Below are 16,317 nucleotides of genomic sequence, written 5' to 3'. Positions count from 1 at the left end.
ATACTAACTAGAGGTCAAACTATCAAGCTCTCCCTATCAGAATATGTAAGGAGTCAGAGAGCAGCAGCCCTTCCTCTGCGCCTTGCCTAGCTCTGCTATTCATCATCAGGTGGAGAGACTGTTTACTGCCAGGGTCAAGGTCCCAGGCGCATGTTTACGGTCTCTCTCAGAAGAGCCATTGTTGTTAAAATGCAACTGCAAGCATGCAGCGGCCTCACTGAAGATCATATCTCGCAGGGCCCCTCCGCCCCGGGGGCCAAACTAAGCCCAATTCTCCCAGATTCTTGACTTCCAGCCACAAACGGACATTTAAAACCCATTTAGGGTTTCTGGATAAAGCTCACTTCGAGTTTGATTATCCGTCTCCTGTGGCTGTTTTCCCTCGTCGACTTATTTACTCTCTGTTATTTATGTAAATGTTTCTTTATTTGTTCCCGAATCGGCCCTGAGACATGTTGAATTAAACATAGCGTTTGTATTTCCGTCGCAGATCTTTTGCAAATCAACAACCGGTGAGCTGGGAACAGACCTCTGGTTTTCATTTTTTTCCCCCCCTCCATCTTCAAAGTGGGAGTTTTTTTTTTTTAATCAAAGGCTTAGACTTTTTCGGCGTTGAACGTTTTCCATCTTTCTAGATCTCAAGATCTCCGTCCGTCTGCTTGTTTAACTCCCCTGTGAGGTGTTGAGGAAAAGGCTTTTCACCACAGGTCCTTTCCTCTTTCTCCTCCACTCCTCTCCTCTCTCCAGCGCTCCAACAACACGTCGCTCCCCGAGCGGGAGCCGCGCGGGCCGGAGCGTCCTGTGTGGTTAGGGCCACAGTGGCATCTGTCATCTGTGGAGCATTAAGAGCAAGAAGCAGATTCAGGTTGTCTCCTTCATGCTGGACAGATTCATACAGTCTGAAGTCAAAGACGATCGCGCAACTTCCAAAGCGTCTGAGGAGGGCCGGGACATTCTGTTAAAAGGTTTATTTTACATGAACAGTGGTACAGGAATGCATCCTGCTCACAGCTCACACCTCTCACACCAGCCCTGCCCTGCCCTACAACTCAGCTCCTTCAGACTAGCCAGCAGCAATTAGCAAACACCTGGTGGAACTGTACATCTGCTGAGCTCAGTATACAAGAGGAGCCATGTTGTGATGACTTCCTGAAGGTGGAGTTTCACAAAGAGCAGGACCTTCTTAAAGAGACAGAGGCCCAAATTCAAAGTGTTCATACATATTGAAGTCAAATTTCTTTGAAGTTTTTTGATATATTGAGCTATTTTTATAACAACTGAAGGTAATATGGTTACTTGATTGGGCTATAAAATGGCACCATGTGCCTGGAAAAAACAGCACTGCCCCTTTAACATGTCAGTTTCTGGTCAAAAGTCAAATTATGAAGCATGAATCAGGTGAATTTGATGTCTTCCTTAAAACCGGATTAGGTTATATCCTGAAAACTGTATCATTCTCTCCATTTTCCCGAAAGTGAAGGAGTTTTGGACGGCTACTGGTGGCGACATGCTGTTTGACTTCAACATAATTATATCTGAATATCACAGCAAGCTGACCTGCTTTTTTAGATGGACCTTTTTTTTTTTTACCCAAATGAAAGAGTCTGCCGGTAGCTATGAAGTAGATCTCTGCTTGAGTACCTGATACTCACTCCAGCTCTGCCTTCATTGATTTGTGACAAAGGGGAAAGCAGTGAGTGTGGGCATGATGGCATTGGGCTGGGGGTGGGTTTATGAGGCAGCCCAGGACAGACTGACTTAATTTACACCAGAAGTGGAACCTGAGAGCCCTCCGGTCTGACAGGAAGCACTGGCTTAGCTCCTGTCCCATTTGGATGACAGGAGGCCTGGCCTGACCCAGTCAGGACTGGCTTTGATGGGCCGGCTGCAGCTCAGCAGAGCCCGGACTTTAGGTTGGGTGTGCAAAGAGGGAAAGAAACCCCCAAACTATTCAGGCAGTTTATAAATTTGGTAGTAGAAATGCGCTTAGTGTAATTATTTCTCTTGAGTTGAAAAGTGATCTGAGGAAATATTAGACCTCTTAAAAAAAAGCTCAAAGTTAATATGCTACAGGAAGACTTTGAAGACTTGTGTGTTTGTTAGGAACATGAGCTTCAAGCAGAATTACAGTTAAGCTTTTAATAAATCCAGTGTTCAGTGACATTATGACAACATAGATTTAGATGTATTTCTTTATTTTGAACAAATACCTGCACACATACACACATTTAAACACATACACACAAAAAACAAGACTTTGCAAAATAAGAGTCTGTAATTTTACCTGTCGTACTTGTCCGAAAAGGAGTGATTTTTTTTCCTGTATTTCCTTCATCTTTCATATAATTATTCAGAAATATTTTCTTGTACCTTTTATTGACTATTTATACTTGTTCAGTGCTTCATTTCTTGAACATACAGTTGGAACAGAAGTATACATACACTGACTGTTGCCATGGTCATTAAATCAGGAGAAACCTTTTATACCTAAATAAGTTCTACTTGCGAAATGAAAATAAAAATAAGCAAGATCATTGCTGGAACTGGGTTAAACATTTTGGGTTCCTACTGCCTTTCCACATGAGCTTGTTAGGATATTGTCCAATTCTTCCTCACACAACTGGTTTGTCATTTACCTCTCAATGTCTTACTTTGTGTTCTAGAGTTGACGCACATCGGTTCCCTTAATCATAAAATTGTGCAAACTGAAGTTACGAAAATAAATCTGCTTAGTGGAAGCAAGACGTTACTGAAAAAAAACATGTTTTCCACTAGAAAGTTTTTTGCGTAAGGATGAGATGGTTTAGCAGTATATGTTAAACCATGCTCCAGTATATGTATATGGAAGCACTTTCTTTTCCACATCAAATGAGTCACGTAATCAGCAGTCGGATGTTACTACTGACAGAAATGACAGATAACAGGAAGTGGCAGCAGGATGATGGTTTGTTTTTGTGTCTTTTCAGACGTTGAGCAGCTGGCTCCTCCAGAGCTCACAGCATCACACAGTTCATAAAACGTTGTGTGTTATTTGAATGTGTTGAATCCATAACTCGTCTGTAAAATTGTTGACCACAATTTCTCCAAAAAGCTGCATAGTTAGCCGCTCCCTAGTAGGCGAGGCTTGTTGCTCCAACGCCTGACGTCTCCTCTGACTGGCTGATAGATGATGCGCGATAGCGCTAGTGCTAGCGTCATGATTTAGATATAAACATATCTAAGTCATGTCTGTTTACATCCGTCGCATGATTTTTAAAGAGTTATCACGTAAACAAGCTCATTTATTTAATTTAATTTAATTTTTTATTTGGCAGAAACACCGCAATTGAAAAAAATTGCGTTTCTTTTCTTTTTGTTTGTTTGTTTTTTTTTTCAACATTAGTAGGAAATAGACAGAGATCTGGGCACATCAGTAATGGAAACGCAGATAACAAAAGGCGTTCATTCCCGGGACGTGAAACCCGACTCCCTCCTGAACGCTCCCTTCCCTCGTTGTAATCCCAACTCAGTTATTGAGAACGAAGCCAGGTCGATCTGTCAAACGGCAGCATGTGGAGAAGCAGCCGCTGCTCTTGAGCGACTGTCACCATCACCATCATGCTCTGTTAACAAGTCCATAAACACTAAGAGCTGCCTCACTAATAAGATGGTAGCCATGTTGGAGCCTGAACAACATCTGGTATATTGGGTAAAGCAAAACAAAACACGAGATCTTATTAATGGCCTCTGTTTTAAAATGGCATCAGAAGGAGAATCCGCTCCCTTCTAGAGAAGAAAAGTTCAAAAGCCTTTAAAGCCCAAGCTGTGTCGAGTTAAGAGGTGACAGTTAGTCAGAGAGCCTCTGAGACAAAGTTTTCCTTTTTAAATGCTTTTTTCCCCCTCCCCTTTTTAAGTCGGTTGGAAGTTTGTGAATGTTTAATAACCACATTCGTTAATGAATTAAAAACCTCCCTGTCAGCTGTAGTCTGCAGTCGTCAAGCCAGTTCATCTGAAAACATTCAGAGTCCGGCTGTGCTGCGGATGTTTGCCCCTACCCAACCAGTGGAGATGTTTTCACTGTTGGCAGGATCTTCATGTTCTCACAGCAGAGTCCAGGAATTTTTCTTCATCCATTTTTCTGTTTTCATGACCATTGGTGTCGGTGATGTCATCTCGGTGAATTCTGAACATGGCGACTGTTCTTCCTCTGAGGTATTTCCCTCTCACCGGACCCGGCCGCTACGCCTAAAATGTTCAAAGGTTCCGGTCAAATTATAAGCTGTAAATCTTTTTTTTTACTTTATTCTATTTTTCTTTCCATACCTTTTGAGCGTTTTCATATCATGTTATATTCATACCTGTCAAGGAAATGTCGCCGTCCGGTGGTGCTGTGAGAGCGGGGCGTATGGGGTGTCCGCCATAATACAGGATATTTATGGGAAAATATAAATACTAGACCCAAAAATCGTATTAAAAAGAAGTTTGAGGTACTTTGTGAAGACGGTGAAAACTGCTTCAGTCTCTAGAAGTTCCTCCAAACACCTTCAACTGTAACTTCCATTAAGAGATGATTCTGCAAAGTATTGATCTAAATCAACACACCATACCATACCATACCAACTTTATTTATAAAGCACTTAGAAACAACCACAGCTGATACAAAGTGCTGTACATCAAAACACAACATAACAATAAAAAAAAACATAAAATAAAAACTTACAGTTTAAAAACAAAAACATACAATTTAAAACTAGATCCCGCTAGAGTTGAAAGCCAAGTAAAATAGATGGGTTTTAGGACGAGCTTTAACACACCACACCTCTCTCTCTCTCTCTCTCTCTCTCTCTTTTATCAACGAAAACAGTTGAAAGCCATGCATCGCTCCTTCTCTCAATTACGCTCAACTTTATGATCGTGTACCACATAAAATCCAGCGCTGCACAGGTCTGGTCTGTGGTCGTAATGTAGCAAAGTGTGAAAAAGTTCACTCTGTCAGAGAACTGTAACGTCGCCTAAAAAGCCGTTTCGTCGTCGCCTTGTCAAATTAGACTTAGCAGCATAAAAACCGAGTCAACCACGAGGTTCATTTAAGGTTTCTTTTTTGTTCTTTTCTTCTTTTTTTCATTTTAATCTCAACCCAATGAAGAGAAACAATAATAGAGTATAGAGTGAAGAGCTGATCAAGCTTACAGCAGCAGTAGTAAAAGTCAAAAGGGGAACCAGATGAGGTGCTGTTACCCCTAAAGGAATCATCCAGGAGAGTTTTACACCGAATAATAAAATCAGCCTGAAACACTATAAAACGAACCCGACCACACTGTGCATTAATGTTCTTGATGTGGTGAGCTTTCTGAAAACTGCACAGTGGATTAGTTACAGTTGGAAGCTTGGAGTGTGGTCCGACGTGGATAATAAGAGCTTCCTCCCAGCTACCGCTATTGTTTTTTTATTTTATTTTATTTTATAATTTAGATTGAGACTCAGACACTGACATGATCTGGGTGGAGAAAGTTTCCAGTGGCCTACAGACGATGTACACAGTCTGCTGCTGTGTACATCGGGTTTGTGATGGGCTGCAGGGACGTTAATGAAGTGAATTCTTCAAATTAAAACTAAGTTTTAACATTGTGCGTTGGATATTAAGATAAATTCTCGTTCTTTGTTTGTCCACTTGAGCTTTGTTATCAGAAAGGCTTCAGGCAGAGACAGATTGAGTCACATTAGATGAAATGATAGTTTGGTATAGTTTTTTTATTTAAGGCTTTGTTGCCCAATTGTGTTAACATTAAGGACAATAACAAGCAGATTATTTTGTGAAATATCATTAAGATTACAATATAAAAGAGAGAAGGTGAAAACTCGATCGTAAGCATCATTTTCCTTCCAGTTGTTTAAAACAGTGACATAGTGTTCCCATTTTCCAGTAGCAGAATATGATTTTGGTAGAATACTTATTTCTATGTGAAACGTTCAGTATTATGTGTTTTTCATCTTAACTTCAGTTGTTATAAAAGTGCTGTACATGACTTAAAAGAAATTCTACTTTGTAATTTAACGCCTTGAAATTGGGTCTCTGTCTCTTTAAAAACTCCTGCTCTTTCTGAAACTCAGGAAGTATCACAACATGGCTCCTCTATTAACCCTTTAACAACGGTTTCACCAGTGTTGCACCGAGAAGTAGCTTGTATAATAATCTCCACAGATCCAATAGATATTTACTAATTGCTGATGGCTAGTCTGAAGGAACTGATTGGAGGAGGCCTGCTCTGTGAAGCCCCGAGGAGGAGCTGCACCTCGAAGGCGGAGTTTGGTCCACCTAGGCATTTTGAACAGCTGAGTGGTTGCCATGGGAGATTCAAGGATTTCTCCAACATGCATGACAGAATCAAAGCAACACTCCAGGTTGATTTATAATGAGGGAGGGGATAACATTATAACATGACTTAAAGCTCAGCAAAGTAAATTTTAAATAATACTGCCCCTTTAAAAAAGGTTAATTGATGAGAAACTAAGAGAATGAATGAGAAATTATAATAAATCTTTTGGTTGTTTTTGGCTACCAGAGCATTTATTCTATAAATATTAAGGAGTTTTATATTAACTTAAAATACAGTTTTTAGCTTATTGTCTAACTTACCTGGCCTGTCCTTGTCTTGAGGACAGGTCAGCTAATGTTGTGAAAATGCTGTGGATCAACCATTCAGTAGGAAAGCCAATAGGTTTCTTCTAACAACAGATCACTGCTGATTCAGGTTGGGGGAAAACCAGTGAAACAGATCCATTACAAGATGTAGATCTGATGCTAACTTCAGCTTAGAACTACAACAGAACCTATCTGTTATTTATGTTATTGGGGTTGCTTTTGTTCTTATTTTCAGAATTAGTCTTTTAAATACAGAGCTTGAGAAAAGTGCGGCAGTCAGGATTATTATTATTATTATTTTTCTTCTGTTTTGAGTTGTTGCAGCTCTACCCGCCTCCCCCCAGAGTTGGTGTTCTGGGCAAACCGCCTGTGGTTTATGCCAAGAAGCAGCCCTGACTGCATAGATGGCAACATTGTTCCAGTAAGTATATTAACAGGCTAATTTTAGCATTATGGATAATGAAACACATGCCTGGATTTCACTGTTTTCATTATATTTCTTACTTAACTGTTTAAATATATACCAGTACTTGATAGTTAAAAAAAAATTAAACAAATGTGTTTAGAAATTGTTTGTAAATTAGAATGTTTAAAATGTCTCAAAGTCATTTTGAGGAGTATATAAAATTGGTGTAGATATGGATCTAATGATCAAAACCAACAACAGACATCAGGAGTTGAGCTCAGGGATTATTAAAGCTTTAAAAAACTTTCATGGGATGTACATTAGCTACACTGATCACATGACATATAATTCAAACATTAGCTAAACGTCAACAGCCAGCAAGTCCCTGTGAGATCTCTGTATTGCTTTTTTTTTAAAAATGGACTAGACTTTGACTCCTTTTGTTTTGCAGACATTCTGTTGTTAATGTTTTGGATCATTAGCCAGTCACATTTAACTCTTTAATATTTCAGTGTACAAAGGAATCAAATTCTGCCAAGTTTCAGTGTCCGGCATAACAAAAAAGCCCAAATCGTAAACCTTCAACCGTCTTCCACAACTCCAGTGACATTAGGGTGGTAGAGACGATTTAATGTCATGCTTTCCATTAAAGTGATTGCGCTGCTGCTGTCCGTGTTGTGCCATTTGTGTCCATAATGGCCACTCTTGCTAATTCGTTATTAAGTCAAATTGTGAGATACAAATTAGGGCCTAGAAAACGGCAGATGTCTTCATTTACCAAGCAGACAGCGCTCTGTAAATAACTCTGCTAATTACAGGACTGCCTGCTGTAAAAGTCTCATTCTTTTCTGCACTCCACTAATTATTTGTCCTCATGTCTGCATATTGACAGACTTCCAATGTGTGATTTAGCTCCTCTTTTGTTTTTCCATCACTGCGTGTTGCACTTTGATGCTTTGTGTTGCTGCCCTCCGTGCCGTTTAGCAGCTCCGCGCTGTTCTGCTCCAGTAGCATGGTGACTGACGGGAGCCCGCTAAGTGCTCTGCTAATGAAAGTCGTTCGCCTGCATGTCTGTCTCCATGGAACCCCCGACTCACCCACCCCACGCCAGCTACAACACGCGGTTACTGTTTCCAAGAGGTTGAGTTAACTTGGAACTCAACCTCGCGTCTTGTCGATATCTCTTAGAACTAAAAGGAAGAGGAGTTTCAGTAGAAACACTTCTGGGTTACCTAACTCCATGTTTTCAAATCTATATCCACAGTAGGGTAATTAACAGGCTATCCCTATTTTTGTCATTCATCAAATCAACAAAATATAGTGCTGGGACAATTTTGTGGGGACCGTCGTTAAAGGTCTTCTTGAAATCAAAGGCGTGTCCTGACGGCACGTCAGAAGGTCACAGGCTGAAAACCGAAGAGGTCGAGCGGTTTACCCCAGGTAGACGGTCTGAGGCAGAGAGCAGACAGGAAGAAGTGCCCAGCAGGAGGGCCGGCTGTTATGGTATCCTGGAGCAGCCTACCAGCCATGGCACACATTACAGACTCCCACTCTTTCTATGTGTTAGGCATCGTTTTTTTGTTTTTGTTTCTTTTTTAGCACTCTAACACTCATACAAAAATAAAATGAATGATGAAATAACATCCTCTCAGATTCAGATATTCATTGTTTTTTATGCTTTAACCATTTTAAGCTCTCGCCATTGTGCCAACTGCCCCCCCCCAACTGACTTGCTCAGTTTTTATAACATGCAATGATTATACATGATGAAGCATTGCTACCTTTTCATTTCCATGGAACCAGCTCTCAATTACGCTCATCAAAGCTGGGGGTTGGAGGCGGGGGTGCAGGGGGGCACAAGGTTGAGGGGGCATAAAGGTTGTGGTTAGCCTTTCAAACGCCACATGACTTCCTGTTGCTGAGAAGGGGGAACCTTAGGAAAACTGGAGAAGAGATTTTTTTTTTCTTTTCTTCATCTCCGAATGATAAAAGCTAACGCTTTCCAGACGTGTCGCACATCTTCAGAACGGCTCCTCAAAGGAACGGTGAGGGCCGGGCGGCTTAGACGCAGACGGTGTTGAGAAACGAGCCGTACCTCGGAGAGCCTCGCTCACATACGTAGGATGTAAGAAAATCATTCATCGCAGGATCAAACTGGGGACGGGGAAAAGTTCCCCCTTTCACAAACATACCCAAAGATTACTGAAGAAAGTTTAACTTCCTGTCCTGGGAATGACTAACCAGCACTGAAGCGCCACACTTTTCATCATTAATCTCACTCACTGCCAGCTACTCCTGCTTCGCCCAAAACGGTTGTAGTTTTATGTTTGCCATTAGGAAAAGGTGCTGAGAGGCTCAAAAATGCCACCCCTCCCCCACCCTCTCCTCTTTTATATATATATATATATATATATATATATATATATATATATATATATATATATATATATATATATATATATATTTTTTTTTTACAAAGCCGCAACCTTTACGAGTTTTCGGGTGAAGCCGAACCACACAGCTAGATGCTGGGGGAAACACGTTGGTGCGCCGCTCTGTGCATTCACTTAATTCATATAAATTCCATGCCCTGATTTGTGACTTAAGGCGCCAAACCGAAGTGTAATTGCATGCAACTTTATGAGAACTATTTGGCGTAGTGTGTGATTCGAGAATAAATATGTGCATGCTGTGCGCGGGTCTAGCGTACTGATCCTGTACTCCTGTGGGTTGTGCGCCCACAGCTCCACACAGACATTAAATGAAAGGCTCACATTGTCCATAGCTCACTGCGGTTCCTCTGTAAAGGTAAGAATGAAGGCATCAAAGCCGAGCTGGTCTACCCTGCCTGTGTTTCCCCTCATTTATCACAGAATCATGTGTAAGAGTTCACAGTTTAATTGAATCTAGTCATTATTGGAGTTTTGGAAAATGCCATTCAACAGTCGGGAGAGAGAAAGTGGTGGAAACGGGCCACAGAGCCAACCAGGGAGGAATATGGATTGAATTTGCGGAATTATTAAATCTCCCCAGAGAAATAAATATCTTTTTCTCGCATGAGCTCAGCCTGGAGAAGCAGAAAAACACGAGAAGTAACCCGCCGATCTCTGTGGCACAGCTTTCTCACCAGATTGTGGCATGAGGCAGGGTGTGTTCACATACCTTTTGCTTTTTCCATGATTTTTCCGTGTTTGTGTAGCTTCATGTGTTAGGTTGCTTCTGATGAGGCTGAATAAAATAGTAACCACTTGGAGATTAAACTTGAGTGAATATTACCACATTTCACAGTTTCTAAACACACATTGCACACGGTGTCCAAAGGAACCATTCTGTTGGGGAAGCAGTTTGTTCACAGGGCTGCCACATTTTATTTGGAAAATTAAACAGTGCGTACCTATTGTTGTTCCTCATATAACACACAGTTTACCACAACTAGCATTATGGGCAAGAGAAGATATTATGATTCCAACTTAATATTTGAAGTGTTTGATTGCTCATTGATGTGAAAATAAACCTTTCACCCACTAACTGTTGCTGAAGATGCTGTTACTGCATGATGCTACATTAACACATACATTAATGTATGCCAATAAAACTGAACAATATCAAAGGATGACTTCAATAAAGTATTCGTAACTATCACTAAGCCTGTCGCAACTTTGTTTACATCACAATCCCTTTTAATTTATGGTTTCTGTTGGGTGTGGTTTTTATTTCCATTTCATTTATTGGTTTTGAACTTTGTGTTTTAATTTAAAATGTGGAGAGTTCATTAAGAAATTGGTCTTTGACAGGACCAATTTTGTTGGGTGTGGTCTTTGAGAGCCACACCCAACAGACTCTGTTCGATGCGTAGTAGTAGTGGCTGTGCTTTCAGTTCCCTCTGGATGACGGAGCTTGTTCTCCCTGTTAAAGCTAAGTCCAGTCATCCTCTGGAGGAAACTCATTGGCATGATCCACATCTTAAGACCAGAGGGTGAGGGTCAAAATGTAGATGGACCAGTAAATCCAGAGCTTTGCTTTTTGGCTCAGACTTTTCTTCACCACAACAGAACAAATCAGCACCACATTACTGCAGATGAAGCCTCATTCCCACTGTGCATCTGTTGTTCCGTCCTGCCAACAGTTGTAAACTGTTGAGAAGCAAAAGTTTCTGAGATATTTTTGATATTTACTGTGCTTTTTTTCGCTCTACATGTGAGCTTGCCTACTGTAGTAAAACTGATCTGTGTGATCTGCCAAATATATCAACTTTATCCCAGTCAAAGTTGCTAAAATAATTTTCAGAGCCTTCGTCTTGTAGACTACGTGATCATCTGGTACGCAAAAGAACAAGTGAGCTGTGAACACTCTTGCAGCCACAAATTCAGCATCCTCAGTACATTGGTAGCTAAAAGCCTTTTTTCATCAAAGCTGACATCATCCCAGGCAATTAAATGAGAGTAGTGACATGTTGTTAGAAGACAACATGGACTTTAGAGCTAGTATGAGGGACTCCTGCTGTATCAGGTTAGCTACAGATGTCATTTCAGTCTTGACATTTTCAAAATCATTGCACACCAACTGTACATAAACATTTTTAGCTCTCAGACTTTAAGAGTCTGGGACGTCTTTTGTAGGTCCTATAACCCTGTCATTTGAAGACTGCATGACTTCAGAAGCCTCTCATCTTCTCTCAGTTCCTCTATTCATTTTGTCCCAGGGCTCAGTTCCAGCACCAGTTCATAACAGCTATGCTGCTAAACATAGATTCTTGACGTTGACATAAACAGAGTTAAAGTTTAACATTTGCATGTGATGCAGAGGGACTGGCTAAATGGTGGACATTTTGGGAAGAGCTTGAAAGCTTCTGACAATTTTAACGGAACAAGGGTCTATTTTATTACTTAAAGCCTTATTTACGGTTTAAGCAGCCACATTCCTTGACATTATAAATCATTATGGGATTTGCGATTCCTTGTGGGCCAAGACCCACAGAGTAGCCTCTGATCATCTTATAGTGGAACAGCAATAACTGGCAATGCCCATTTTTCTCATTTGTAGAAACGCTTGTTTCTGACATTATGAAGGCTATAATGTAATATACTGTCACAATGAATAGTTTTTCGCTTTTTTTTTTGATTGGCCACATTTCATGATTCAAACCTAAAAGAAACTATATTGTGTCAAGGTCAGAGCTCAAAAGCTCACAGTTCCCATTCCAGAAGAGACGGATGATGTCAAAGACTGGTTCCAAACTTGGAGGAAACAAAGTTCAGGTCTATTAAGATTTTAAGCAGTGAAAAAAAAGAAACAATGATGAAACATATTGCACAATCACAATGCCAGAGATCTGTGCCATTGGGGCAATGCCACAGCTCAAATATCTGTGTGACTGTTGGAACCTTTTAAATTTTACTATATGTGTGAGTACTAATCCTGGTCCAGATTCTAAGAAACATTTCTTAGCGTGGGACTCAGTGAGAAACAGTGTAGTACAGGACATAAGACCAGTAAGAGATGCCTGATCATAGAACAGTGGACGTTTGCCTATTCATGACTCATGATTTTTTCCATTGTGCACACTTAAAATACTGGAAAGAAAACGCAATTAGGAAGCTAAAATACTTTGAAATACAATAGTGCTTGACGTGCCGCTGGCTGGCATTTACCAAAAGACCAGTCCAGGAGCATCATTCATTTCCCTGGTGCTGTTTGCCTGCATGATGTTAATCACAGAATGTTAACTACTGCTGAAACATTGTTTAACAACTGACTGGCATTAGAATCTATGAAAAATGGACATTAAGACTAAGTATTTGGAGAAGTAATACCTGATTTCAGATTCCAAAAGCTGCTGATGTTAACAGTAGTTCTGGCATCATGTCCTACCACATCTTTGCAGAGAGTGTGTGTGTGTTTAATTTAGTAGCTATGCATTGAGATAAAGGGTGTCAGAACGGGGACACTTGGGTATACTGGATCAAATTTTTAACAGAAGATCCACTGCCAACAATTAGCCTTCAGGCTAATTGTTTTTATTTTATGAAGGAAGAAAACAACAAGATGGGAGATTGAGTGAATTAGGAAGGAGGAGAGATGCAAACACTTGAGTCAGCAGAGGAGCAAAGAAGATAAAAAGCAAATATTTACCGTGCTGCCTGGTGGAGTCCCCCCTAACGCTCCCCGCCCCCCACGTCCCCTCAGGCAGTTCAGAGGGTGCGGCAGTTCAATTAGCAGTAGCCAGTAGTCTGTGTACAAACACTTAGCTCCCACTGTGCAGAAGGAAGGGTGGAGGATGGCCTTCGATCAATCTTAATTAAACCACATCCATATTTTTTTTTCTTTTCTATTTCATGTGGTGTATTGAGGGTGTGGCTGTGGTCATATAGCTGCTGTTTGGTGGGAGGGAGGCATGCGGTGGAGCGTGTGTTGTTAGGGAACGGAGGAGGGTGCTTGTATTGTCTTTCCAGCTCTTCATTATGTTAGCAGTGTTTATGCTGCCTGTTGAGAACCCCCTGGGGGATGTTTAGACTCAAGACTTCACCAGCTAATGCTGAAGCTATTAGCATTCAGCGTGCAAACACACGCTTGAACACCTAAATTTGCGAGGACTCTGAAAGAATGCGCTCTGTAAACACCTCCCACTCTCATCACCAACACCAACACACACATACACCTTGTTCTAAAGCTGACCTTTTTAAAACTTGACTTTTAAATGCATCAATGGGCTTGCCGCTTGTCCCAGAGTTAGTGAGCAGAATGATTCTAAAAGACAAGCGAGACAAGATGGGCAACAAGTGGTTTGTTGCAACCACTAAAAAAATCATTTGGTCAATCTTCGTTCATCTCCTCGTATCTGGAACAGTGCACCATCAATGATAAAAATGTTAATATATTCTATTGTTTTTAATTCCCAGGTTAAAAAATGCGTAAGATGTTACTTCAACACCTTTCTTAAATGACAAAGGAAAGCCATCGTTGGTAGGAGTTACCCTTGACAAACAACCAATGTTGTGAGGACATTTATAGTTGTGAGGACATTTTGCCATGTCCACATCGTAAAAGCCTAATTTGGGGGGTTAGGAGGTGTGAATTGAGTTAGGGTTTGGTATACACTCGAGGTAGTTAGGCTAAAGTAATAGGTCAGGGTTAGGCTATAGAAATTAATGGAATTCAATGCAAGTCCACACAAGTACAATGAAACAGAAATGTGTGTGTAGACTGATTAGTTATGTTTTTCAGTTCTTAATAAAAAGTCAAAAATAAAGTAACTTTTGGTTAGAATACCTTTCCATGGTAATAAAACAACGGTTGCATTGTTTTATTGTGTAAAATCATTTTATGTGCTGTCCTTAGTTAAATAAACTTGACTCACTACAACTCAGTTCTCGTTACCTTCACTAACTGGAACCCTTGAGTATTCACTAAAATAAGCTTCACACAAATACAATGAATCTCATATGAGCATAATGTTTCACTATTTGAATCCTCAGTAAATGATCAGAGAAGTAAAGAAATTCGAATGAAGGACTATCACACGTACACAAACATCCACACTATTACACCATCTAAAGTAACATCTAAGCCTCACTTATATGAATCTGAGAGAGACAGTGAGGTCATCAAGAAACTCCTCAGCCTGCAGCAGTGCGTGAACAATCTTACCATCCAATAATCATAAATGTACGTCATAAACGTATCTTACAACCATTCCATTCATTTCTATTTACAGTAAAAAAAAAAAAAAAAAAGAATTAACTCTGAGTCATTAACTGCCAAAGCGGGCCTCCTGACCCGCTATAGGCGCTCAGCGTGCGTTACGTGTACGGACTCTGTGGTCAAATGAATGTTGTTTGTGTGCAGAAAGTTGGAGCTGAACTCACGGGAGTTGGCAGAGAACGAGCGAGCGCATGCCAACACTGGGGGAGGGGGGAAGAAAGAGATTGGAGGGAGCACGTAAGCGCCCTGGGGTACGATCAGACATCACAAGACGGGTTTGCTCCTTTTGTTCCCCTGTTTGTTTTGGAACTTGTATATGCTTAGTTGCGGTTGATTCTGTCACCAGCAGTGCAGGCAGTGCAGGCTGAGCACCATGCAGCTGGAAAGCCTACTTTGATCTAACCATTGTCTAATTTTATTTCAATTTTACGATGTTTACTTCGTTTACTTTGAGTGAATAAGAGGCAGGGAAGGGAGGGGGGCTCTCATTTCTTACTCCTGCTGGGACCTTATTAACATAAATTTACATTCATATTACATTCCCTACCTTCATTCTTTGCTAGTAAAAATTTTTGGACTCTGATCTTCAGCTGAGATTGCTCACACATTTGCTATAGTTTTGTCTAAAAATAGGTAAACAATCATCCTATAAATGTATCTCAAGTCAAAAAAGGTGATATTTTCACTATTAAAGAATTCATATCATTTGTGGTAGGAATTGACTGTTTATCCTTCATTCATAAAGCATCTATCTCTTTCATAAATCCTTTCCAAAGACTCTAATAAGCAAGTAGTCTACGCTTGTATGCTAAACCCAATGACAAAGGCATTGGGTTTGTCATTGGGCATGTTGGACTATTTCTAAATGCTAATTTTTAGTGGTAGATTGTGACAAAGTCAACATTTCTTCTCAGGTGGACAGCCAAACAAGAAAAAAAAAATAATGCAGATTCAGGTGAGGCAGAAATAATTTTTGTCAGAAAAGGATAAAAACTCTGTAAAGTTTCTAGTTTTAAAGAGGCAGTATTATGTAAATTCGACTTTTTTGAGCTTTAAATTGTTTATAATCCTATTCCCTCATCAAAAACATACCTGGAGTGTTGCATTGATTCTTTCATGTATGTTTGAGAAATATTTTAATCTCCATGGCAACCATTCAGCTATTCAAATCGCCTGAGTGGAACTAGCTCCGCCTTCAAGACGCAGCTCCTCCTCTGAGCTACAGTTTCCATGCTTCCATGCTTCCATGCTTCCAAACTTCCGCCTCACAGAGCAGCCTTCCCCTTTATCTCCCCTAGCAAACACCTGGTGGAACTGGATCTACTGAGTTCATTATAGCAGCTACTTATCAGTGCAACATTGGTAGAAATGTTGTTAAAGGGTTAACAGAGGAGCCATGTTGTGATGTCTTGAAGGCCAAATTTCAGACAGAGAAGGAGTTTTTAAAGTGACAAAGTCACAATTTCAAGGTGTTAAATTACTAAGTAAAATTTGTTTGAAGCTTTAATTAAAGAAAATATATAAGTTAACATAGTTAATTTATTGTGCTATAAAATGGCACTATGACCATGGAAAACACACAGTACTG

General features: G+C 40.4%; 1 long non-coding RNA gene across 1 annotated transcript; it reads left to right on the top strand.

The window, feature by feature from the left end:
- Positions 1-1,052: 1,052 nt before the first annotated feature.
- LOC107838218 (uncharacterized) lies at positions 1,053-16,094 on the top strand. The gene is made up of 3 exons (XR_001664285.1): positions 1,053-1,117; positions 9,348-9,353; positions 16,068-16,094. It is a non-coding gene; the product is annotated as an uncharacterized LOC107838218 (long non-coding RNA).
- Positions 16,095-16,317: the final 223 nt, after the last annotated feature.

Source organism: Poecilia formosa, unplaced genomic scaffold, assembly GCF_000485575.1.
Source record: "Poecilia formosa unplaced genomic scaffold, Poecilia_formosa-5.1.2 Scaffold223, whole genome shotgun sequence".
NCBI lineage: Eukaryota > Metazoa > Chordata > Actinopteri > Cyprinodontiformes > Poeciliidae > Poecilia > Poecilia formosa.
This window is presented reverse-complemented; position numbering and strand designations above follow the sequence as displayed.